The sequence below is a fragment of the Chlorocebus sabaeus genome, chromosome 10 (genome assembly GCF_047675955.1).
Source record: "Chlorocebus sabaeus isolate Y175 chromosome 10, mChlSab1.0.hap1, whole genome shotgun sequence".
Taxonomy (NCBI): Eukaryota; Metazoa; Chordata; class Mammalia; order Primates; family Cercopithecidae; genus Chlorocebus; species Chlorocebus sabaeus.
The window spans coordinates 106,198,278-106,223,927 of NC_132913.1; the positions used below are offsets into that span (position 1 = coordinate 106,198,278).

Genomic DNA, 25,650 nt, shown 5'->3' on the forward strand with positions numbered 1-25,650 from the left:
CATCCATCAACGACTGTTGACTAAATAAGTTATTTATTGAGATCCTTCCTCTGGTTCAGATTGTTTTCATCAGATTAGTTTTATCTTTGTCCCCTTTATTTCTGTAGCCAATTGCCTAGGAAAGATCCTTTCATCTTCCAGCTTTCTTAGATCTCCAAATCTCTCAGGTCTACGGACATCTGAGATGGGAGCACGATCTGTCTTGCCTGGGGAGCTAACGAGATAAGGAATTGAGTCAGTATTTCCTGACGTTCACACTTGAAGCCCATAAAGCAGGCAGGTGGTTTTAATTTTGCCCCGCTGGATAGGTTGGGGTTAGGGAAGGGCGGGTTAGAGGGAGGCAGAGTGAATCGGGCAATCTCCCCTTTCCTGGGGTCAAACTCAAAGGCTTTTACTAGAAATCCTTCAACAGAGACTGGGCCCTTTGATTTTCAATTGAGGCAAGGCCAAAGAGTCCAGGCCAGGCGTGGGGGCTCCCGTCGTAATCCCAGCGACCAGGAGGCTGACGCAGGAGGATCACTTGAGGCCAAGAGTTTAAGACCAGTCTGGGCAACATAGTGAGACCCTGTCCTAAGAAAAAAATTTAAAAAATAGCCCAGCATGGTGGCGTGCCTATAGTCCTAGCTACTAGGAAGGCTGGGGGCGGGTGGATCGCTTGAGCAGGAGTTCAAGTTCGCAGTGAGCTATGATCACGTCGCTGCACTACAGCCTGGGCGACAGAGCAAGATTCTGTCTCTAAAAAAGAAAACAGTCCATAGGGAGTAGGTGGAATCAGAGTAGAAAGGGAGAGTCCTGGACGCTCAGAATGGAGCCTTTCAGCGCTTTAACCCCGGGACTACATCTCCCAGAATTCCGCTCGCCCGGTGCCACCGCACTGAAGGGACTGCGCGTGCGCGAGGCAGGTGACAACCCGCCCCACAGGCCCCAGAACCCCCGAGATTCCCCGCGCTTGCCTCCCGCCCTCTCCTTCCAGACCCTCTGTGTGTCCGCTGGGGGCGCGCGCAGTGAGTGGCAGGCGGCAGCGGCGCTGGCGGCCGAGTGCGCGGGTCACGCGTGGCGGTGCGTGGTTGCTAGGGGCGCCTGAGGCTGCCTGGTAGCCCAGCAGGCCGAGGGAGGAAGTAGCGTGGAGCCGGTGCCGAGCTGGAGCGAAGGTGGATCCCCTAGGTGAGTGCGGCTGCGGAGCCACGGGAACCGACCCCAGACCCTCCACCAGTCCCACGCTCCCGACCTCCCGCTACCGGAGTCGTTTCGCGCGGGTCCCCAGCCCTCTGGCCACTCTCACCCTAGCCCCGCTTCCTCCCTCCACCTCTCATCACCCGGGAGGCCAGGGAGCCGCGGCCTCGGGTGGCCGGGACTTCGCGCCTCCTCGGAGCCCTTCTCCTCTCCGCCACGCCCCGCGAACTTAGTCGGCCTCGCCTCTGGATGCCCGAACCCTGCCCCATCCCCTAGTCCTGGCCTCCGAGCCACCTCTGTCCCGCCGTGCTGAGGTTTAAATTCTCTCTGGGTATGAGCCTAAGCTCCTCGCAGGCTCCAGGGCCGAATTTAACATGGATATCTACATTTTTACTTCTCCATCCTCAGTATCTGTAGAGGAATACGTTCCTAAACTCTACAGATTCAAACAGGATCTGAGATCCTGTGGAATTTAATTCTTCATTCATCCATTCCTTTAATCATTCACTAAACAATTTTTAGTAAACATTGACAAGTATTTAATGAGCCTGGGTACAATGGAAGGGATTGAGGGGATAGAGTGGCTAATAGGACAAGCATGTTTTCATGGAATTTATAGTCTAGGAGTTTATTAATCAAGTAAACGAGCATTTGCCATACTGTGGTGTGTGCTGTGATAGAACAGGAAATACTTAATCCGGACTTACTTAGAAAACGACATTATTCCTATTGCTCCTGGTCTTCACATTCCCATTCTGGATCTAGGAAATATTTTAATCCTTCCTAGATGGAATCGTCTTTGCTTTCTCAGATACTCCAAATCACCTATTCCTTAACTGCAACATCTGTTGATTTAGCCAATCAATAAGCATTTGGGGGACCCTTTGGGACAGTGTTCCATCCCATTCTTCTTCTGTTTCTTGCACTGAATACTGAGACACTGTTTGCATTTAAACCACCCACTTTGTGCTCAGAAAGTTCGCAGCTACTTATTCATTGGACTGAATCAATCCTTGAAAAATTATCAAGTGTTTTCTGGGAGTAAAGAGGTGGGAGGACTTTCCATATACACAGTGGATTTAGGAAAGATACAGCAAGTCCTGAAAAGAGAACTGGAAACAGTTTGACAGACCTGAGCTAGACTTGGAGGGAGCCATCCAGGAAGAGGGAAGTTAGTAGGGGTTAGATCACAAAGGGCCTTGGATGTTTTGCTGAGTTAGAACTACATTGCTGGAGCAGTGGTTTTCAAGGTGAAGTAATTAGGGTCCTAGACTCCCAAGGGATACACTTGCTCATCTAGCTTTAGATGAATACGTTTCCAGATCGTCAGCTTCCCAATGAACTCTTTTTTTTTTTTTTTTTTTTTGAGACAGTCTTGCTCCGTCGCCTAGGCTGGAGTGCAATGGTGCGATCTTGGCTCTCTGCAACCTCCACCTCCCGGGTTCAGGCGATTCTCCTGCCTTATTCTCCCGAGTAGCTGGGATTAGAGGCGCACGCTGCCACGCCCGGTTAGCTTTTTGTATTTTTTAGTAGAGATGGGGTTTCACCATCTTAGTCAGGCTAGTCTCAAACTCTTGACCTCGGGATCCACCCACCTCAGCCTCCCAAAGTGTTGGGATTACAGGAGTGAGCCGCTGTGCCCGGCCCCAGTGAACTCTTTTTCTAAAACTGCCCTTACAAAAAAAGGGGAGGAGGCTGTGTGTGGCAAATCCCTCACACTTCCTAAATTTTACTATGGTGTATTGACCTGAGTGTAAAAATGTCCTCAGATACAAACAAGGAATACTTTGGAAATACTTATTTTCAGGAACACCTCCTTTAGTGATTTAAGTTACCTCCTAACACAGAAGGCTTCCCAATACACAATCCCATTAGTGTAAAGCGTGTTCCTTGTTAGGATATTCTGAAAAGAACACAGTAGTTAAATGTAATGGGAATGTCTTTTGGGACAATGGGGTTTTTAAGTTATTTTGGATAAAACTTGTAAAATTTTTAAAAAGATTTAGTTTAGGTGTGTGTTACTCAGTAAGATAGTTAATACCTATTTTTAAGACCGAGTGTGTTGGGTCACACCTGTAAATCCAACACTTTGGGAGGCCTAGGCAGGCTAATTGCTTGAGCCCAGGAATTCGAGACCAGCCTGGGCAACATGGTGAAACCTCTTCTCTACAAAAAACGATATAAAAATTAGACAAGCATGGTGGCATGCTCCTGTAGTCCCAGCTGTTTGTAGGCTGAGGTGGCAGGATATATTGAGCCCAGGAGGTTATCCAGGCTGGAGTGCCATGGTGTGATCATAGCTCACTGTAAACTCCAACTCCTGGGTTCAAACAATCCTCCTGTCTCACCCTCCTGAGTAGCTGAGACTACAGCTATGCGCCACCCATCTGGCTAATTTTTAAATATGTTTAGTAGTGATAGGTGTCTCGCTATGTTGCCTATGCTGGTCTCAAATTCCTGGGCCCAGGTGATCCTCCTGCCTCAGCTTCCCAAAGTGCTGGGATTATAGGAGTGAACCACTGTGTCTGGTCTAGATGTTACCTCATATTTAAGGAACACATGGTTTTAAAAATTCTTTTAGGGGCTGGGCGCGGTGGCTCACGCCTGTAATCCTAGCACTTTGGGAGGCCAAGGCAGGCAGATCACGAGGTCTGGAGATCGAGACCATCCTGGCTAACACGGTGAAAACCCATCTCTACTAAAAAATACAAAAAATTAGGCAGGTGTGGTGGTGAGCGCCTGTAGTCCCAGCTACTCGGGAGGCTGAGGCAGGGAGAATGGCATGAACTCAGGAGGTGGAGCTTGCAGTGAGCCGAGATCATGCCACTGTACTCCAGTCTGGGGACAGAGTGAGACTCCGTCTCAAAAAAAAAAAAAAAAAAAAAAAAAAAAAAATTCTTTTAGGGTTACATGAGTAAAATCAAGTAAAGAGTATGTTCCAGGAAAACCACAGAAAGACAATTAGCAGAAAAATAATGTCAGATTTGGGTTTAAGATTACTGTAGTGTCAATATATTGGTTGAATAGGAAGAATTTTAGATTGGAGGCAGGAGCCAATGAGAAAGCTATTATAGTGGCCTAGGCTGGAGATGATGAAGGCTTTATGGTTGCTCTAGTGGAAATGGAGAGGGTTTAGAGAGATTTAACCATGATAGTGTTGACAAAACCTGGTGGCAGAATACAGGTAGGAGAATGGGACAAGGAGCAGTGTAGAATGATTGTAGGTTTCTGATTTCAGTGACCATGTGGGTGGTGATGCAGCAGCATATCCAGGTAGAAAGGCCCAGGAATTCATTCTGTAGATCTGGAGCTCACAAGAGAGGCCTGGGTGATGATAGAGTTGAGAATATAGGAGGTGGTTGAAGCCATGACATGGAAGGGATGGCTCTGGGAGAGAGGTAATAATGGCAGCTGCCACTTGTTGAGTGCTCACTGTGTGCCAGGCAGAGTGAGAAGTCTGAACTCAGAAGAACACCAACATTGAAAGGACAGGTAGAGGAAAGAGGAAGGAAGAAGGGGACAGAGAGAATACATAACCAGATACAGAAATTAATATGTGTGAATAGCAAGTTGTTACTGCTGAAAATCTATATCTAGATGAAGCCTTAACTTCAGAATCTATCTGATACTCATAATTTGGAGTTAGATTTAGAATCTTTCTCACTAGATTCCTAATTTAGTTAGATTTAGAATCTTTCTCACTAGATTCCTTCTATGACCTTGGAATTGTCTGATCATAATGTCTGGATTTTAGCCTGAGATCAGGTGCTTTGGTAAATCACCAAAAGTCAGTAGATTGCAGATAAAAGGTTTTCCTTTAATGCCTTTTACTTCTTACCTTCTCTTCTGGCAGAATTGGGAACAAATACTGAGAGTGCTGGTTTCTTTTAGGCCTTACAATACAAAGGACCTTGTCCTTTGGAGCCCTCATAGATAAGCTGGACCCTAATGCTTGTCTAGACCAGCAGTGCTCAGAGCTCAGAGTTTTTGGGCTCAGGATTTCTTTATGTACTTGAAAAAGCTCTTTGGAATCTTCAATTAGAAAAAGGGGATATATATGTATTTCAATATTCGATTTTTTATTTTTAAATTTTGTTTAGAGATGGGGTCTCACTATATTGCCCAGGCTGGTCTTGAACTCCTGGGCTCAAGCGATCCTCCTGCCTCAGCTTCCCAAAGTGCTGAGATTACAGGCTTTAACCACTGCGCTCAGCCTATATTTTAATATTTATCATATTAGAAACTGAAATATTCATTTAGAAGGAATAAGCCCATTACTAACATGAATAACATTTTTACATAAGTTACGTTACAATTTACATTATTAACTTTATGCTAACATAAGTTAGTTAACACAAACAGCATTTCTGACCTAAGTTATGGTTAGCATAAGTTCACTTAATGTTTTCATTTAAAAATGCTACTGTTTAAAACATATTAGTGAGAAGAGTGGCATTGTTTTTTAGATCTCTTTAGTGTCTGGCTTAATAGAAGACAGCTGGATTTTCGTATCTGTTTCTCCAATCTATTGTGATAGTTGTTTTGATTGAATAATGCAGAAAATCCAGCCTTACACATATGGCTGGAAAAGGATGAAGTATTTCAGTAGTTTTCTCAGATAATTGTGGGTATTGGCTATGCAAAACAAGGCATGATTTTGTAAAGGCTAGTTACAGTGTAGAATCTGAAATGGTATCAGTGAACTTTTCATACTTTGTTACATTAAAATCCATGGATCTGTCTCACTTTGACTGGGTCTTAGATCCATGCATGACTCTGTAACGTGATACAGTCATGCTTTACAGCAGTGGCATAGCCTGTTGCTCCTAGGCTACAAACCTGAACAGCATGTCACCATGCTGAGTATTGTCTGCAGTTGCAACAGAGTTGCAACACAATGCATGTAAACATTGAAACACAGAAAAGGCTACTGTAAAAATACAGAATGGTAATTTTTTTTTTTTTTTTTTTTTTTTTTGAGACGGAGTCTCGCTCTGTCACCAGGCTGGAGTGCAGTCCGCTCACTACAAGCTGTGCCTTCCCGGTTCTCGCCATTCTGCTGCCTCAGCCTCCCGAGTAGCTGGGACTACAGGGGCCCGCCACCATGCCCAGCTAATTTTTTTGTATTTTTAGTAGAGACGGGGTGTCACCGTGTTAGCCGGGATGATCTTAATCTCCTGACCTCGTGATCCACCCACCTTGGCCTCCCAAAGTGCTGGGATTACAGGTGTGAGCCACCGCGCCTGGCCTGGAATGAAAATCTTATGGGACATTGTCTTCTGTGGGGACTCTGTTGACTGAAACAGTATGCGAGGCGCTACTGTTTGAAAATACTGGTTCACTGAGTTATGTAGATCTGCCACATGTCACAGTTTATTATATAGTGTCAAAAAAAATCATATCACCACAATCTCTTCAGAGAAGTAAAGTATTGGGAAGCACTCAAACTCATGGTGGCAGATACCATTTTGCCAAAATTCTTTTTTCTTTTTTTTGAGATGAAGTCTCAGTCTCGTCACCCAGGCTGGAGTGCAATGGTGCGATCTCAGCTCACTGCAACCTCCACCTCCTGGGTTCAAGTGATTCTCCTGCCTCAGCCTCCCGAGTAGCTGGGATTACAGGCATCTGCCACCATACCCAGCCCCATTTTGCCAAAATTCTAATTTTCTTTGGGAAGCTCAAATTTTATCATTGGCAACAATGATTTTTGTATTTTTAGTAGAGACGGGATTTCACTATGTTGGCCAGTCTGGTCTTGAACTCCTGACCTCAGGCAATTCGCCTGCCTCGGCCTCCCAAAGTGCTGGGATTACAGACGTGAGCCACCGCGCCCAGCCCCATTTTGCAAAAATTCTGATTTTCTTTGGGAAGCTCAAATTTTATCATTGGCAACAAGTACAGTCAGTTGGTTTCCTTGAAGTGACAGGCTTACCTTGTTTCATTTTCCAGAACCTTTGCCAAATACCAAAGTCTGAATAACTATTACTTATGTGTCATTCATTCTTTCAAGTAAACATGGCGTTCCACAGAAAAATCCTGCAATTCAGACAATGACACAAGTGCTTTATTTAGAGATAATCATCACGTTCTGTGTGCAGTATAAATGTTTTATATGTATTTCACATTTTATCACGCAGAATATTAAAAAGCATACTCAAGGATCAAGATTTAATTTAATTTACACTGTGTCGGGCTGGGCGCAGTGGCTCACGCCTGTAATCCCAGCACTTTGGGAGGCCAAGGCAGGCGGATCACGAGGTCAGGAGATCGAGGCCATCCTGGCTAACATGGTGAAACCCGATTTCTACTAAAGATACAAAAAATTAGCCGGGTGTGGTAGCGGGTGCCTGTAGTCCCAGCTACTCAGGAGGTTGAGGCAGGAGAATGGCATGAACCCAGGAGGCGGAGCTTGCAGTGAGCTGAGATTATGCCACTGCACTCCAGCCTGGCGACAGAGCGAGATTCTGTCTCAAAAAAAAAAAAAAGGCCGGGCGCGGTGGCTCAAGCCTGTAATCCCAGCACTTTGGGAGGCCGAGACGGGCGGATCACCAGGTCAGGAGATCGAGACCATCCTGGCGAACACGGTGAAACCCCGTCTCTACTAAAAAATACAAAAAACTAGCCGGGCGAGGTGGCGGGCGCCTGTAGTCCCAGCTACTCGGGAGGCTGAGGCAGGAGAATGGCGTAAACCCGGGAGGCGGAGCTTGCAGTGAGCTGAGATCCGGCCACTGCACTCCAGCCTGGGCAACAGAGCCAGACTCCATCTCAAAAAAAAAAAAAAAAAAAAAAAAAAATTTGCACTGTGCCATCAAGTAAACCTGGCTGTATTCTTTCACTGTGTGGTGGAAAAGTGTAGTGGGGAAGACTCCAACTTGGTGCCATCATCTTCATTCATGCTAAGTCACCAGCAGTTTTACTCATTATTGCTTTTGCGCTGTCAGTGGAAAGGTCAGCACAGTAAAAAGGCAAATAACATCTTAGGTTTTTTCTTTTTCTTTGTTTTTTTTTTGAAGACAGGCTGGAGTGCAGTGGCATAATCATGGTTTACAGCAGTCTCGACACCCCTAGGCTCAGGTGATCCTCCCACCATAGGCACACACCACCACATCTAGCTGATTTTTGTATTTTTTTTTGTAGAGACAAGGTTTCACCATGTTGCCCATGCTGGTCTTGAACTCTGGAGCCCAAGCTATTTGCCCACCTTGGCCTCCCAAAATGTTAGGATTGTAGGTGTGAGTCACCGCACCCAGCTTCCTCTTAGTTTTGTTATGATAATATTTTCTACATAGCAGGACTACTGAAAGGATCTTAGGGTCCCCTCAGAGTTTGTGGACCATGCTTTGAGAACTGCTGCTCCAGAGCCCACCTGAGAAGGAGGAAAGAGGCTCCTTCCTAAAGCTGATAAAGGGTAAGGCTTCAGGAGAGTGAGTCACTCAGTTACATAAACCCTTCCACTGGTTTCACTTTTCAGTAATTTGTAGATTTACCTCCCTCAGATCTAGCTGCTGTAACCTGTATCTTTTCCTCAGGTTTGCTCACTTGTTTGGCATTCCTAAACTGTGCTCTACAAGAGCTACCTGTAATTTCACTAATCTTATACGGACTCACCCTTCTCACTAGGCTGTATTCTTGACCTTCCTCTCTTAGTAGGGCTTTAAGAGATATATTGCTCCTCCACCTTTCCTTAGGGAGAGAGAGCTTGAGATTTATCTCATAAGAGAAAATGGATGTGATTCCTACACTCCCCTCTTTCTATTTGATTCCAGGTAAGTCAGTTCTATCTTCTAACATAACTGTTGAGCAACTGAGGTAATCTCATCAGAGATCTTGTGGACTGTAGACTGAACCATTTCTGATGTCCTGAGTTCCCCCGGTGACCGAGGGAAACACCTAGTTGAAGGAGGAAAGTAAAACTGCATTTCCCAAGAGCCACACTCTCTTATAATATAGGAGAGTGATTTAATCAGTGGGTAATGAATAATTGCTTTCTCTAGAAATAGATACCTTGTCCAAGTTGGTCTGGGCCTGGTCCCTGGAGACTTGTTGGTTTGTGACAGCAGCAACAGATTTTCTTTTCTTTTCTTTTTTTTTTTTCTTTTGAGACGCAGTTTCACTCTTGTTGCCCAGGCTGGAGTGCAATGGCGCGATCTCGGCTCGCTGCAACCTCCACCTCCCACGTTTAAGCGATTCTCCTGCCTCAGCCTCCCAAGTAGCTGGGATTACAGGCATGCACCACCATGCCTGGCTAATTTTGTATTTTTAGTAGAAATGGGGTTTCTCCATGTTGCTCAGTCTAGTTTCAAACTCGCGACCTCAGGTGATCCGCCCAACCTGAGCCTCCCAAAGTGCTAGGATTAGAGGCGTGAACCACTGTACCCAACCAGCAATAGATTTTCTAACATAGGCTACTAATCATTCATACTCCTTTAAGGAGGAAACCTGAGGCAAAATTACCGCATTGGAGGACAGAACTGTATAGGCAGTTTCCAAATGCTGCATGAAGATGACAAAGTAGGATGTTCAGATTCCTGAGACTGGGTGTTTTAAAGGGGAGAGTCTGGAGCCAGGGACGTCAGTTAGGCTGCTACCTTAACAGTCCTGCACTTGGTGTTGGAGGGGTTAGAGACTGGGCTGAGGCTGCCATGCAAATAGAAAGGGATGTTTCAGATCATTTTGTTGATCTCTACAACTCTTTGCAGTTTTTTATTCTTCACTCTTATCCCTTTATTCAAGTTTTATTTGTATTTTTAACAGTTTTGTGGAGGTATAATTCACATCGAACATATCCATCTTTTCTAAGTCAATTGTTTTTAAAACTTTGTTCTAGGAAGCCTTAGTGTTCCATAAAGTTGTTGGGGAAGGAGACTGGGCAATATTGCTAATGGGAGGCCAAACTGGACCAGGGTTCTTCCTACCCCCTTCTGCCAGTGTGGCTCTGCATTTGAGGTTAATCCCCAGAGATTTCCTATAAAAGCCATCATGAAGCTTATAGGGCATATCCATGTGGTAAGTGAACAGTGGTGTAAGATAGCCTTGGGAAGTTACCACGTGAGAGGGACACACCACAGGTGCTCATGGAGAGGGTGGATCTTGAGCTGGGTCTGGAAAAGGTAAATAAAATATGGTAAGGATTCACAAGGAAGAAGCTTAGTGGAGTAAAGCACTGCAGACAGGCATTTGAAAGGTTTATTCCAGGAGTTCAGTGTAAGACCAGTGCAGTTCACATAACAGAGTTCAAGGTAGGAGGAAATGGAAATAAGCCTCAAAAAAAAAAATGAAGATTAAGGGTCTACTGTGGAGTCTTGTGGACCCAAGCTAAGAAATCTCACATGACAGTCATCTGGAATGCTTGTTAAAACTGCACTCAAGACCCTGTTCTACACCAACTGAATCCTCTTGAAGATGAGTCTTAGGACTTTGCATCCCAGGTTATTCTGATGCGGGTGGGCCACCACAGTGTTTAGTAAGTACTCATGGACCATTTTTGAAAAGGGATTGACCTCATCAAGCAATACAGCAAAGTTAATCTGGAGGTTGCCTTCAGGGTGGAATTAGGAAGGGTACACCTTGGAGACACATGCTTCAGTCGATACTGTTGCAGTAAGTCCAGATCTAGGGGCCTGGTAGAAATAATAAAAGGAGGAAGAATGCTAAGTAGACAGAGTGTCTTAAATTTCATAACTGGTTTCCCTTTGGGGAAATAAAGTAAAGGAAGAAGTCAGAAATATCTTACTTTTCCTCTCAGGTGATTTGGAGAAAGAAGGGTCCACTCAAGGAAATGGGACGATTAGGAGTGGAGAGCTAGTTTGACACACTAGATTGAAGTGGTTGGACATGCATTGGGAAAGGTGGAACAGGCAGTTGGTGATGCAGATATGAAACTTGAGAGGACAAGTCTGCAAAATGACTCTTCTGCAGATAATAGTTGACATTGTGAGAGCAGATTGATTTGATATGGGGGAGGATGAAAGAACTGTGGAGGATTTTGGATTGGCCTCAGGAGGAGGAAAGACACTATTGAAGGAGTTGGGTACAGCTGTGGCAGAGTGCATGCCCTGAGTAAAAAATAGCAACAAGGAGATGGTGGTAAGAGGGGAGCTCCTTTTTCATATGAAGAGGTCCAACTTGTAGCTTTGCTGATGTGATATTGTGATATAATAAGAAATACTCCAGCCTGGTCAGCATGATGAAACCCCATCTCTACAAAAACACAAAAATTATCCAGGCATGATGGTGGGTGCCTGTAATCCCAGCTATTTGGGAGGCTGAGGTGGGACAATTGCATGAACCCGGGAGGCAGAGGTTGCAGTGAGCCGAGATCGTACCATTGCACTCCAGCCTGGGCGACAGAGCGACACTCTGTCTCAAAAAAAAAAAAAAAAAAAAGAAATACATAATTGGTGTGTGCCCCTGGTTCCTGGCTCCTAAAACCTTCAGAACTTTTAAGTTATAAATGTTTTCTTATATGCTAATGAGATGATTGATAGCTGGGGACTCCTGAATAGGCTCAAGATGGGAGGCTGGTTGCCAAGGGAACCAACCATGTGATTAGAGGGTTGGAACTTTCAGTTCCATCCCCCAACTTCTGGGAAGGGGAGTGGAACCAAAGATTGAGCTGACCACCGATGGCCAGTGATTTATTCAGTCATGCCTATTAATGAAACCTGCATAAAAACCCAAAAGGACAGGGTTTGGATTGTTGAGCACATGAATGTACCTGGCACTCCTGGTAAGAGCACGGAAGCTCCAAGCCCTTTCCCACATCCCTTGCCCTATGCATCGTGTATCTCTTCCATGTGGCTGTTCATCTGTATCCTCTGTAATAGGTAAATGTAAGTGAAGTGTTTCCCTGAGTTCTGTGAGTTGTTCTAACAAATTGATCAAATTCAAAGGAGGGAGTTTTCAGTTTACCCCAATTAATTAATTAATTTGCCTTTGCCTCCCAAGGTGCTGGGATTACTACGTCACCGCGCCTGGCCAGGGAACACCAATTTATAGCAAATCCATCAGAAGCACAGGTCACAACCTGTGCCTTGCAGTTGGCATCTGAAGTGGAAGCAGCCTTGTGGTACTGAGCCCTTAACCTGTGCGATCTGATGCTATCTTTAGGTAGAGAGTGTCAGAATTGAATTAAAGGGTATCCAGCTTGTTGCCTCTGGAGCATTCCTTGATGTGTGTGCCTCACATACATTTTGATGACTGGAGGTGAAATATTCTGTGCTGTGTTAAGAGTGACTATGTAAGAGAGTGAAAACCTTTTTTTTCCCCCCTTAGCTGGTCATAGCTGTTGTAGATGCATTCGTTTATTCAGCAAATATTTAATGAGCCCTGATTACTATTCTAGGACTGGATACATAAACTCTGAACAAAGTCCCTGTGCTCAAAGAGCTTTCATTCTGGAAGATAGATAGCAAAGAAATGCATAAAGAATTGAAGTTTTTATTTTGTTTTAAAATAACCAGGGCCAGTGGCTCATGCCTGTAATCTCAGCACTTTGAGAGGCTGAGGCAGGAGGATCACTTGAGGCCAGGAATTTGAGACCAACTGGGGCAACATGGTAAGACTCTTATCTCTATTAAAAAAAAAAAAAAAATTTAAAAACTCAGAAGTTAACATTAGGGCGTGGTGTAGGGGTTCATGTCTGCAATCCTAGTACTTTGGGAAGCTGAAGTGGAAGGATCACTTGGGCCCAGGAGTTGAGACTAGCCCTGGCAAGATAGCAAGACCTCATCTCTACAAAAAATAAAAAAGTTAGCTGAGTGTGGTGGCACACACCAGTAGTTCCAGCTACTTGGGAGGGTGAGATAGGAGGACCATGAGCCCAGGAGGTCAAACCTTGGTGACCAAGTGACCTGGTCTCAAAGAAACAAATTAAAATTATAGGAAAAGGTATACACAGATAAGTCTCTCATCTTTGTCTCTTTCCAATCTCATTGGTAGTTTTTAAAAAAATTACCAGCTTCTTTGTTCATCTGTTTTTTTTTTTTTTTTTGAGCCAAGTGTAAGGAAATATTAACATATAATAATTTTAGATAGTGGAGGAATGAAATGGAGGGAATAAAACAAGGTAATGAAATAAGAAATGATTGGGGTAGGACATATTAGATAGGGTTGACGAGGAAGGCCTTTTGAGCTAAATACTGAGTGAAGGAACTAAGCGAGCCATTCAGAGATCTGAATGTTTCAGAGGGAACCTCAAAGACCCACGGGTGGGAACGTTCCTCGTGAGGGGAAGAGTAGCTCTGGATAAGGTCAGAGAGTCAGGAATTGGATCACATAGTCCTTGGAGCCATCAGATGGTCTTAAGCTGTGTTTTAAAAAGAGTACTGTGTTTTGAAAAGAGTAGCCACTGTCTGGAAAGTAGATGATATGGAAGCCAGGAAATCAGCAGTTGAGAGATGATGGTAGCTTGACTAAGGTAATGACAGTGGAAATGGGGAAGAATAGCCAGATTCAAAGACATATATTTGAAGCTGGAAGGACTTGTTGATGGATTAAGTGGAATTGAAGAGCTGCTAAGGTCAGGGTGAAAGCATCATTATGACAGGCATGTCGGGAGTTTCTGTGTTGTGGGGATGCCTGTCCAGGGACAGAGCCCCTTGATCCCCTTGTGCCTGAATATTTTTTATTGAAGTCTTCTTTGTGCAATTACAGCTTATTTCTTGGCCCTGACTCTGAAAGATTAATTGGACAAGAGGGGAATGTGATTGATCTGTTCTCTCACTTCCCTCTAGCATGACTTTGTTAGAGTATGACATTCTCACCTTATTTTCAAGGAGATTAACAGATAACATGTTCTTTTCTTTTGAATAACAGTGGTTATAGAAACCCTTGAGCTTGCCACAGTGCTCCCTTGTTTCCTTGACTCTAGCCCTAAAATCCTTGTCTCAGCCTCTAGGTTCCTGTTTCTCAGCTGGGTGCTGACAGCAGCTGTTTTCTCCATTGAGGACACAACAAGGACTTGTGTTTTATTGGGATGTGAGGTTTTACACAGAATCGCATTTAAATAGCATTTTCCCTCTAAGTATTGGAGAACTCCTACCAGCTTGTGTGTTGATGGGTCCCAGAGAAAGTGCTTCCATTAAACTTTATCTGCCAGGCTTGAGTAGTATGCCTTCCCTTGAACTCACCTTGAGCCAGAGTTTACAAGTTCACTGGCCAGTTAGAGAGGTTGATTAATGGGTACAGGTACACATTCAAGATGATGCATTTTTGTTTGGAAATTGCAGAAGTGATGATATATCCTTAAGTGCATCATATCATGAAGCACATAATATCATTAGTAATAGTACAAATTGACATGGGCCTCATGACATGATGCCAGTAAGGATAGATATATCATCACTTCAGACAAAACCAAATTGAGTTTCATTGTTTAGAATAACTGGTCTGTATTCTTCAGAAGTGTCAAGCTCATTAAAGAAAAATAAAGGCTGAAGAACTATTACAGATTAAAGAAGACTAAAAAGATATGACAGGTGAATACAGCTTGTGATCCTGGGCCAGATAAAGGACATTGATGGGACAATTGGTGATATTTGGATAAGGTCTGTATAGTAGATAATAATATAGTTTATAGTATTATCAATGTTAATTTTTTGAGTATAAGAGAATATCCTGGTTTTAGCAAACATTTAGGAAGTTTTTAGGAAGTATTCAGATGTAAAGGGGTATCATGTCTGCAGCTTATTCTCAAACATTTCAAAAACCAATTCACACAGAGATATGAGAGAGAATATGAATGAATAATAAAACAACTGTGGTAAAGTATTAACATTTGATGAATCTGGGTAAAGGGTAAACAGGAGTTCTTTGTACTATTTTTGTAACTTTTTGCAAGTCTGAGATAATTGCAAAATTAAAAAAAAAACATTTTTAAAACCTCAGTACTACTTAAAGGGAAGTTTGGTTTTCCTCAGACCAGAAAGCAGGTAGCACACCAATCAACTTCAACTTTTCTTTGAAATTATACTGGTAGAAATGGATTTTAACAGTGAACAAGTCAAGCAAATGGACTTACTTCTTGCTCCATTACCTGAAACAGGCCTACCCTTCCCCCTACTCTTCCTGGCCTCTGATAACCACCAATCTGTTCTCTATATTCTGAAATCCATTTTTTTAAGCTCCTGCATATGAGTGAGAACATGCCATATTTGTCTTTCTGTGCTTGGCTTATTTTACTTAACATAATGACCTCCAGTACCATCCATGTTGCTGCAAATGATGGGATTTCATTCCTTTTTTATGGCTCCATTATATTCTATTGTGTATATATACCACGTTTCCTTTATTCATAGTCCATTTACATTCAGTGTTGTTATTGATAAGTAAGGACTTAACTACTACTATTTGGCTGCTTGTTTTGTGGTTACTTTGTAATTCCTCTTTCTTACTGTTTTTGTAGTTTTTTCTAGTAGTATGGTTTAATTAATTGCTTTTTATTTTTCGTGGATTTATTACAGGTTTTTGCGCTGTGGTTATTGTGAGACTTACAAAAAACAGCTTATAGTTATTTTTATTTTATTTTATTTTTTATTGAGATGGGGTTTCGCCCTATCATCCAGGCTGGAGTGCAGGGGCATGATCACAGCTCACTGCAGTCTCGACTTCTTGGGCTCAGGCGATCCTTCTACCTCAACTTCCCGAGTAGCCCACCCTATAACAAGTCATTTTGAGAGATGATAACTTTTTTTTTTTTTTGAGACAGAATCTTGCTCTGTCCCCTAGCGTGGAATGCAGTGGTATATTCATGGCTCACCACAGCCTTGATCTCCTGGGCTCAAGCGCTTCTCCTATCTTAGCCTCCCAAGTAGCTGGGACTACCAGCATGTGCCATCATGCCTAGCTAATTTTTTGTGTTTTTTTTTTTTTTGTAGAAATAGGATCTCACTATGTTGCCCAGGTTGGTCTCGAACTCCAAAAGAATAGAAATGAACAAATTGAGAACCATAAAAACTTTCTACACTTTAACTCTGTCCCCCATACATATTAGCTTTTTGTGTCTCAATTTACATATTTTTATATTGCCTTTTTTTTTTTTTTTTTTTTGAGACAAAGTCTCACGCTGTCGTCCAGGCTAGAGTACAGTGGCGTGGTCTCGGCTCACTGCAGCCTCCACCTTCTGGGTTCAAGCAATTCTCCGGCCTCAGCCTCCCAGGTAGCTGGGATTACAGGCACACGCCACCACACCTGGCTAATGTTTGTATTTTTAGTAGAGACAGGGTTTTACCATGTTGGCCAGGCTGGTCTTGAACTCCTGGCGTCAAGTGACCTGCCTGTCTGAGCCACCCAAAGTGCTGGGATTACAGATGTGAGCCACCGTGCCCAGCCTTATTTGCCTATTTCTTAAGAAGTTGCTGTAGCTGTTACTGTTTTTGACAGTTTTGTCTTTTGGGCTTCATACTAGAGTTATGATTAGATTGCATATCATAATTAGAGTATTAGACTATTCTGGGTTTATCCATTTATCTAATTTTACTAGTGGATTTTATACCTTCAAATGTTTTCTTTTTGCATGTTAGTTTTTTTCCCCCCCTTCAAATTGAAGAACTCTCTTTAGCATTACTTCTAAGACGGGTCTGGTGGTAGTGAATTCTTTCAACTTTTGTTTATCTGGGAAAGACTTTATCTCTCATATTTGAAGAGTAGTTTTGCTGGATACGGTATTCTTGGAGGGCAGTTTTTTCCAGCACTTTGAAATGTTTCACTCCCTCACTTGGATAATTTCTGAGGAGAATTTTGTTGCCAGATGAATTGGAGCTCCCTTACATGTATTTGCTTCTTTTCTCTTGCTCCTTTTAAAATCTTCTATTTGCCCTTGAACCTTGAGAGGTTTAATTATTATACGCCTAGGTTGGATATATGTATCTCTCTCAAGTTTTGGAAAAATGTCTGTTTTTTTTTTTTCCGAGACAGTCTCACTCTGTCACCCAGGCTGGAGTGTAGTGGCATGATCTCAGCTCACTGCAACCTCCGCCTCCTGGGTTCAAGTGATTCTCATGCCTCAGCCTCATGAGTAGCTGGGATTACAAACATGTGCCACCACATCCAGCTAATTTTTTCTGGTTTTATTAGAAATGTAGTTTCACCGTCTTGGCCAGGCTGGTCTCAAACTCCTGGCCTCAAGTGATCCACCTGCCTCAGCCTCCCAAACTGCTGGGATTACAGGTGTGAGCCACCACGCCTGGCCCCTTTTGTGAAATTTCTTGCAGACCAGTAACTAGTTATTTTCTCTCTCTCTCTCTCTCTCTCTCTCTCTCTCTCTCTCTCTCTCTCTCTCTCCTGTCTGTCTTTCTTTTCTTTCTTTCTTGGAGATGGAATCACAATCTCTTTATTAAATTTCTCTGATAAATTTCTGAATTGCTTTTATGTGTTATCTTGGAGATCACCAAGTTTCCTTAAAACTGCTATTTTGTTTGGGAGGCCGAGGTGGGTGGATCACAAGGTCAGGAGATGAAGACCTTGCTGGCTAACATGGCGAAACCCTGTCTCTGCTAAAAATACAAAAAATTAGCTGGGCGTGGTGGCGGGCACCTGTAGTTGCAGCTAGTCAGGAGGCTGAGGCAGGAGAATGGTGTGAACCCGGGAGGTGGAGCTTGCAGTGAACCGAGTTCACACCACTGCACTCCAGCCTGGGCGACAGAGCAAGACTCTGTCTCAAAAACAAAAACAACAACAAAAAAACTGCTATTTTGAGTTCCTGGTTAGAGAGCTCATGTATCACTGTTTCATTAGAGTCAGTCACTGTTTTCTTGCTTTGTCCATTTCTTGCTTTGTCATAGTTCTCTGTTTGCTGTTATTTCTTGTGGATATATGTATATATCTCTACACTGAAGGATTATTTATTCCAGTCTTCTCTGTCTGGCTTGTTTCGGTTGTTATTGGATATGTTTGTTTAGAGATTTTTTGTAACTTAACCTGTTGACTATCTTTTTTGTTAAATCACTAGGTCATTACCGCTTTTTCAACACTAGATGGCACCTTGGCCCCAGGTTTGTCTTGGCTTTAGAGCAGTGGTCCCCAACCTTTTTGGCACCAGAGACCAGTTTTGTGGAAGACAGTTTTTCCACTGACTGGGGTGGGTGGGTGGGGAGGTGGCTTTGGGATGATTCAAGCACATTAAATTTTTTTGTACACTTTATTTCTGTTAATACATTGTAATATATAATGAAATAATAGTACAACTCACCATAATGTAGACTCAGCGGGAGCCCTGGGGCTTGTTTTCCTGCAACTAGGTGGTCCCATCTGGGGATGATGGGAGACAGTGACAGATCATCAGGCATTAGATTCTCATAAGCAGCACGCAGCCTAGATCCTTTACATGGGCAGTTCATAATAGGGTGAGTGCTCCTATGAGAATCTAATGCTGCCGCTGAGCCTACAGGAGGTGGATCTCAGGCAGTAATACTTGCCTACATGGTAATGCTGCTTGCCCAATGCTCAGCTCCTGCTATGTGGCCTGGTTTCCTAACAGGCTAAGGACCAGTAGCAGTCCATGGCCCAGGAGTTGGGGACCCCTGCTTTGGAGCACTGCCCTTCCCAATTGGAGGAGGTCCCAAAAGGAATATCCTGGCAATGTGGGAAAGCCGGCTAGGGGTTTGTGCCCAGGTGACCTGTAGAACATACCTCCTATAGAGAGTAGTGTTGCTGCACAGCCACTCTGATTTGGTGTCTCCTTTGGCTGAGTTACAGAGCAGAGTCCAGGGCTGAGTATGATAGTCCTACCTTCTTGCTTTGTTTCTGGCTGTCTTCAGGGATATTTCTCTCTCTTTAGGCACTCTTGATGCTTTCTGTAGGTTGAGGCATGGACAGGGAAGCTGGTGGTCTGTTTTTTTTTGGCGGCGAGGGCATAGTTTTGTTCTTGTTGCCCACGCTGGAATGCAATGGCATGATCTCGGCTCACTGTAGCCTCCACCTCCCAGGTTCAAGCTATGCTCCTGCCTCAGCCTCCCGAGTAGCTGGGATTATGGGTGCCCGCCACCATGCCTGGCTCATTTTTTGTATTTTTAGTAGAGATTGGGTTTTGCCATGTTGGCCAGGCTGGTCTCAAACTCCTGGCCTCAGGTAATCTGCCTGCCTCAGCCTTCCAAAGTGCTGGGATTATTGGCGTGAGCCAGTGCACCCAACCTGGTTGTCTATCTCAATCTCACTTTTTCCAGTTTAGAAATTGTGAGTTGGGGGCAGGTTTTCTGTGTCCTTGGTACCAGGAAGATTGAGGGAGGGGATGCTGCAGATGTGGAAGTTCAGTTTTCTTACCACCTTGTCAGAATTTTTTCCCTTCTCTGTGGTCCCAGGAACTGTCTCCTCTTCATATTTGAGTTCTGGGATTTTGCTGGTGATAATCTTGGTGCTGTGTATTTGTGTTTGGTTTTCTGTGAGGGAAAGTGAAGCCAGCTTGCTTCTATACTGCCATTTTGGAACCAGAAGTCCCTATTCTTAGATACCTTACTCTTTTTGATGCTGTTGTGAATGGAATTGTGTACTTCATTTTTACATGTTGTTTGTTTGTTGCTAGTATGTAGAACTAAAACTGATGTTCGTATATTGATGGTGTATTATGTGACCTTACTAAACTTGGTTATTAGTTCTAGTAGGATTTTTTATTTGGTAAATGTTTTAGGATTTTCTCTCTCTCTCTCTCTTTTTTTTTTAAGACAGGGTCTTATTCTATCACCCAGGCTGAAGTGCAGTGGTGCAGTCATGGCTCATTGCAGCCTCGACCTCTCAGGCTCAAGTGATCCTCCCACTTCAGCCTCCTAAGTAGCTGGGGCTATAGGCTTATGCTAATTTTTAAAATTTTTTGTAGAGCTAATGTCTCCCTATATTGTTCAGGCTGTTCTCAAACTCATGGTCTTAAGTGACCCTTCTATTTCATCTTCCCAAAGTATTGGGATTACAGGTGTGAGCCAGTGTGCCCAGCCAGGATTTTCTATGTACAAGATCATATGTCCTACAAATAATGACAGTTTTACTTCTTCCTTTCCAATCTGTATATCTTTGATTTCTTTTTCTTGCCATGTCACACTACTTAGAAGTTCTAGTATAGGGTCTAATAGAAATGGAGGCTGGGCACGGTGGCTCATGCCTGTAATTCCAGCACTTTGGGAGGCCGAGGCGGGCAGATTACGAGGTAAGGAGTTCGGGACCAGCCTGGCCAATATGGTGAAACCCCGTCTCTACTAAAAATACAAAAAAAAAAAAAAAAAAAGAAAAGAAAGAAAAAAAAATTAGCTGGGTGTGCTGGCACATGCGTGTAGTCCCAGCTACTCGGGAGGCTGAGGCAGAAGAACCACTTGAACCCGGGAGGCGGAGGTTGCAGTGAGCTGAGATTGTGCCACTGCACTCCAGCCTGGACAACAGAGCGAGACACCATGTCAAAGTAAATAAATAAATAAAATAAAAAAGAAATGGAGAGAGTAGACATCCTTGTCTTATTTTATTCCTAATCCTAGAGGAAAAGCATCTCATAATTCACTATTAAGTATGATGTTAGCTGTATCTATGGTCTTTTGACATGTCTCTATCAAATTTTGACCACTTCCTTACTTTTTGGCAGCACAAAATATTCCAGGCCGGTCTCCTGCTCTCCCTGCCCTAACCCTGTAATCAGCCATTTTTCAACGAGCTCTGGCTGCTTTTATTAACAGATAACATTTAAAATAGTTTCTGCTGGGTGTGGTGGCTCATGCCTATAATCCCAGAACTTTGGGAGGCTAAGGCAGGAGGATCATTTGAGGACAGGAGTTTGAGACCAGCCTGGGCAACATAGTGGAACTCTATTGCTATAAAAATAAAATAAAGTAAAAAATAGCTAGGCATGGTGATGTGCACCTGTAGTCCTAGCTACTCAGGAGACTGAGGTGGGCAGATTGTTTGAGCCCAGGAGTCCTAGGCTGCAGTGAGTTATGACTGCACCACTGCACTCCAGCCTTGGTGACAGAGGGAGACCTTGTCCAAAAAAAAAAAAAAAGGAATCAGCTGGGCATGTTGGCTCACACCTGTAATCCCAGCACTTTGGGAGGCTGAGGTGGGTGGATCACTTGAGGTCAGGAGTTCAAGACCAGCCTAGTCAACATAGTGAAACTCCGTCTCTACTAAAAATACAAAAATTAGCCAGGCATGGTGGCGGGTGTCTGTAATCCCAGCTACTTCGAAGGCTGAGGCAGGAGAATCACTTGAACCTAGGAGGTGGAGGTTGCAGTGAGCCGAGATTGCACCACTACACTCCAGCCTGGGCAACAGAGTGAGACTGTTTTAAAAAAAAAAAAAATTTCACAAAAGCTCCCAAATAACAAGACAGTTATCTTTTACAAAAGAACATTACCTGTCCTAGCTGAAGTTTTGTAGTGGAATAATTGTTACCTATTCCTTGTATTTTTCCACCTTCATTACAGCTTATGAAGGGGCAAAGGGGAGATAGATCATTTGGAGCCAGTGAGAATGAGAGTTGTAACTACCATGCTGCAAATGTTTACTGGGAACCCCTGTGCTTTTTACGTGCTTTATGTGAATTTTTAACTTCACCTCCCACAACTACCCAGTGGGGGTGTGGTACTTCCTCTCTCTTGTCTTTCCCCGAACATTCCAGCTATTCTGTTTCAGAGTTGCATGTGATTCACTACTGATCTGTGCTCTGATTGTCATGAGTCACCACGAGGTGATAGCTGCTCATGTAGCCTGACTGTGAGGAGGACCTAGATTGAGGAACTTAGCTACAGAAATAGGCTTGTTTTCTTCTAAAGTTGAACTCTGCTGGCTATAGCTTAGTGTTTATAAGCTGTTTGCCCGTTAAGCCCTCCTGCTCCCTAGGGATCATGTGTAGGAATAAGAAACACATTAGATCATTGCTCCATAAAATGTTAGATTATTCAAAATATTATTTTTCAGGTGAGGTCGATTTATTGGCCCCTAAAGTAAGTTCCTTGCAAGCTGCTGATTGGAGGGTCAGCTGATGGTGGATCCTTTGGACTTAGTAACAGAGAGTAAGGATGAATGCCTTGAGCTATCTTTAAGTAGTATAAATATGTAGTTAATCCTTTGTAATTTACGTAGTCAGCAATTACTCTTTATAAGTTTAGCTTTGTTTAAGTTGGGAGTTTTTGAAATGGGCTTCCATTAGTAGCCAGTACATAGGTTTCTACATCTATAAATACCTTTTCTCCTGTTATCTTTCTTTTGATGTTTCTTCCTGAAATACTTCCTGGGAGATGAGCAGTCTGCTTTTTGGACCCTAGAGGCGCACATATACACAAAGCGTGCATTATCACAGAACACTTAGAAATATAAGGGATACTGGCAGAAAGGTCTCCCAGACATCATCTTAGGAGCCCAGAGTATATCACAGGGAATAGGTTTGATGACTTTGCTGAAAATTGCCCTCTAAGTATGTGCTGTCGGTAGGGTCTGGGTGCCAGACATTATTTGCCTCTCTGGACTTTGACTTTATAGCAGAACTCACTATGTTAGCTTTTGAAACAAGGCTCTCACTTCCTTCACTTCTTTTTTTTTTTTTTTTTTTTGAGACAGAGTCTCACTCTGTCGCGCAGGCTGGAGTGCAGTGGCCGGATCTCAGCTCACTGCAAGCTCCGTCTCCCGGGTTTACGCCATTCTTCTGCCTCAGCCTCCCAAGTAGCTGGGACTACAGGCGCCCGCCACCTCGCCCAGCTAGTTTTTTTTTTTTTTTTGGTAGTTTTTAGTAGAGACGGGGTTACACTGTGTTAGCCAAGATGGTCTTGATCTCCTGACCTCGTGATCCGCCGTCTCGGCCTCCCAAAGTGCTGGGATTACAGGCTTGAGCCACCATGCCCGGCCAACTTCCTTCACTTCTTAGACTTTGGGCCTTCAGAAGCTTTTTAAAGTTTGTCACTTGCATTCTTTTAAAGCAGTGGGCAGGATACTGGAAAAGATGACCTGTGGCAGTGTTTGGGGGTCTGGGACCCAGGCTGCCTGAATGCTTTAGTTAGGCCTCTGCTTCCCAACCATTTGAGGTTTTGATCTCATTAAGAATCTCTATAAAGAGAAGGAAGGAAGTTGTTTTTAGCAACCATCATTTCCTTGTCTTAAAGTGACACTACTTCTGAACCTCAAACACTGAAACTAGGTTGGAGCATTTGTATTTGATACTGTTGCGAGTGATACTGTTTACTTGGCATTCTTGAAGTTACTCTCTGCAGATGCAGCAAATTTGTGTTTGCTTGGCAATTCCTAACATAGCCATCTTATCCAACCCTGGGTATCTCTTAACTAGCTTTGGAACTATTTCCCAGAAAGAGAGTTACAGAAACATCCTCTCACCTGCTTGTTGGCCCTTGAGTCCAGACATATTTCTTTAGGAAGACAGGTGGCCCTTCTCCAACTTGCTATACTACACATCGTGAGGACTGTATTCGTTCTAGTACTGCTATAAATAAATACCTGAGACTGGGTGATTTATAAAGAAAAGAGGTTTAATTGGCTCATGGTTCTGCAGGGCTGTATGGGTAGCATGGCTGCAGAGGCCTCAGGAAACATTTAGTCGTGGTGAAAGGGGAAGCAGACATGTCTTCACATGGCCGGAGCAGGAGAGAGAGAAAGTGGGGCGGTGCTATACACTTAAACAACCAGATCTCACGAGAACTCACTATCATGAGAAAAGCAAGGGGGAAATCCGCCTCCATGATCCAGTCACCTCCTCCAACATTGGGGATTACAACTCAACATGAGATTTGGTGGGGACACAAATGCAAACCATATAGGGACTATGAGAGGAGACAAGAAGTGGGAAATGACTATTGCAAAGATATGAGATCTGGAATACCTTAGAGAGAAGAGAATTCACTCTACTCTAGTACCTGCCCAAGTGTGTTGTTTAACACTTTATCTGGGAGCAGGCCACCTGCAGCTTCTGAGGAGGGTAGGCGTGTATTCCTGGCCTCCCTCTTCCTCTTTTGGATTAAAAGCCAAACCAGCTAGGTGTTGGGCTACTTGTGTTCTTGTGTTTGGCACTGAGGGTTCATGTGGTGGGATGTAGCAAGGCAAACATTGAGCAGTGTGTGCAAAAGGAAGTGTTGTGCAGTGAGTGCCTGTGGCTACAAGGGAGAGGGGGACTGATCGGCTGTGGTGTTGATGAAAAGTCAGTGATGTGCTTTTAGAGATTTTCCACAAAGGGCCTTGGTATAAACATGGAGGAGTGTTTCCAGCCTGGCTTTTGTCTCGTACCTAAAGATTAGAGATAATGGAGGGGATAGAGTCTAAGTATGTGTTTCATTCCATTTAATAGGCATTGTAGACTCAGACAGATTTGAGTTTTAATCTAGGCATTACTACTTATTGGTTATTTAATTATAGAAAAGTTACTTAACTTTTCTGAGTCTTGGATTCATCATCAGTAAAGTGAATGTAAGGTTTTTTTAAGGATTAAATGAAATAATATGAATAAAATGCCTAGCATGGTACCAGACATTCATTAGGTGCCCAAACTAGTATTCAGGTTTGTTTCCCCTTCATTTACTGTGCTTTTCCAGTTTGTTTACTCAACAGAATACTGAGCACTTCCTGTGTATCAGTTACTGCGTTGGGGACATCAGCTGGAGGAGAATGTGCTCCTTGCTCCTAGTCTGATGAGTTAGTTCATTATTGAAGGTAATGTTCTGTGAGCAGTGATGATGGCATGCACAGAGGTGAGGCATCCTGTTCAAACTCAGGAGTCAGAGAAGACTGCCTAGGTTATGTTGCAGCTGATTTTTTTAAGTTGGGTGAAGAAGAAAGGGCTCCAGGGACAGCACTTGTAAGGGAATGAAGAGCTGAGCTAGCTTGATGCACATGGGAATCAACAGTGGGGCTGTTTTTCAGGGGGACCAGCCTGAGTTTTCATTTCCTTGGGCATTCTCCTACCACTTTGGTATGTCTGTTGTGTTGCATTGGTGGGGAAGATGTGGATTCCTGAAAGAGGACTAAGTGAGGGTTTGTGAATATGTTGAGTGTGCATAATACACATGCATGTGTGCGTGTAGTCTTGTGAAGTGATTGGCAGGATTTGACTTTTCCCTTTGTCTCTGTGCTTCTCTATCGTAAGCAAACTCTGTAATTGTTCCAAGCACGGTATTTCCATAGTTTGGACTTGTGTGGTGGTCCATTTTCTGTCACCTCATTTTGAGGTAATTGGCTTCAAAATCCAGTTTTAGCATTTATGCTGTTCTTAGCCCACTATCATTTTGAATATTGGCAGTGCTGCATTGTGATTTTTTGTACTGTCCTTGAGAAAGAGTCCATGTAGGTCAGCCTTTTCAGGTAAAGAGGGCGACATCCCATGGCTTCTACAGTCTGTCTGTTGGTATTCATTCGTAGCTGTAGACAGGAATCTTAGATCTTCCTTGGCCATTACTCTGTTAATCAAAATACAAGGTAGTCTCTCAATTTTTGTGTTTTAAATATTACTTAAGTGAAAAAACCATCTCTCTTAGGGCTGGGTTCAGTGGCACAGGCTTGTAATCCCAG

At 43.6% G+C, this 25,650-nt stretch overlaps 1 protein-coding gene across 2 annotated transcripts in view; it reads left to right on the top strand.

Annotated features, from left to right (window-relative positions):
• Positions 1-962: 962 nt before the first annotated feature.
• The window catches only part of TTLL4 (tubulin tyrosine ligase like 4), a 44,074-nt gene continuing 19,386 nt past the window's right edge, over positions 963-25,650 (top strand). For both annotated transcript variants that reach the window (XM_007966309.3, XM_007966311.3), the window contains exon 1: positions 963-1,164. The gene's annotated coding sequence lies outside the window, so the exon portion shown is untranslated. The remainder of the gene's footprint in view (positions 1,165-25,650) is intronic.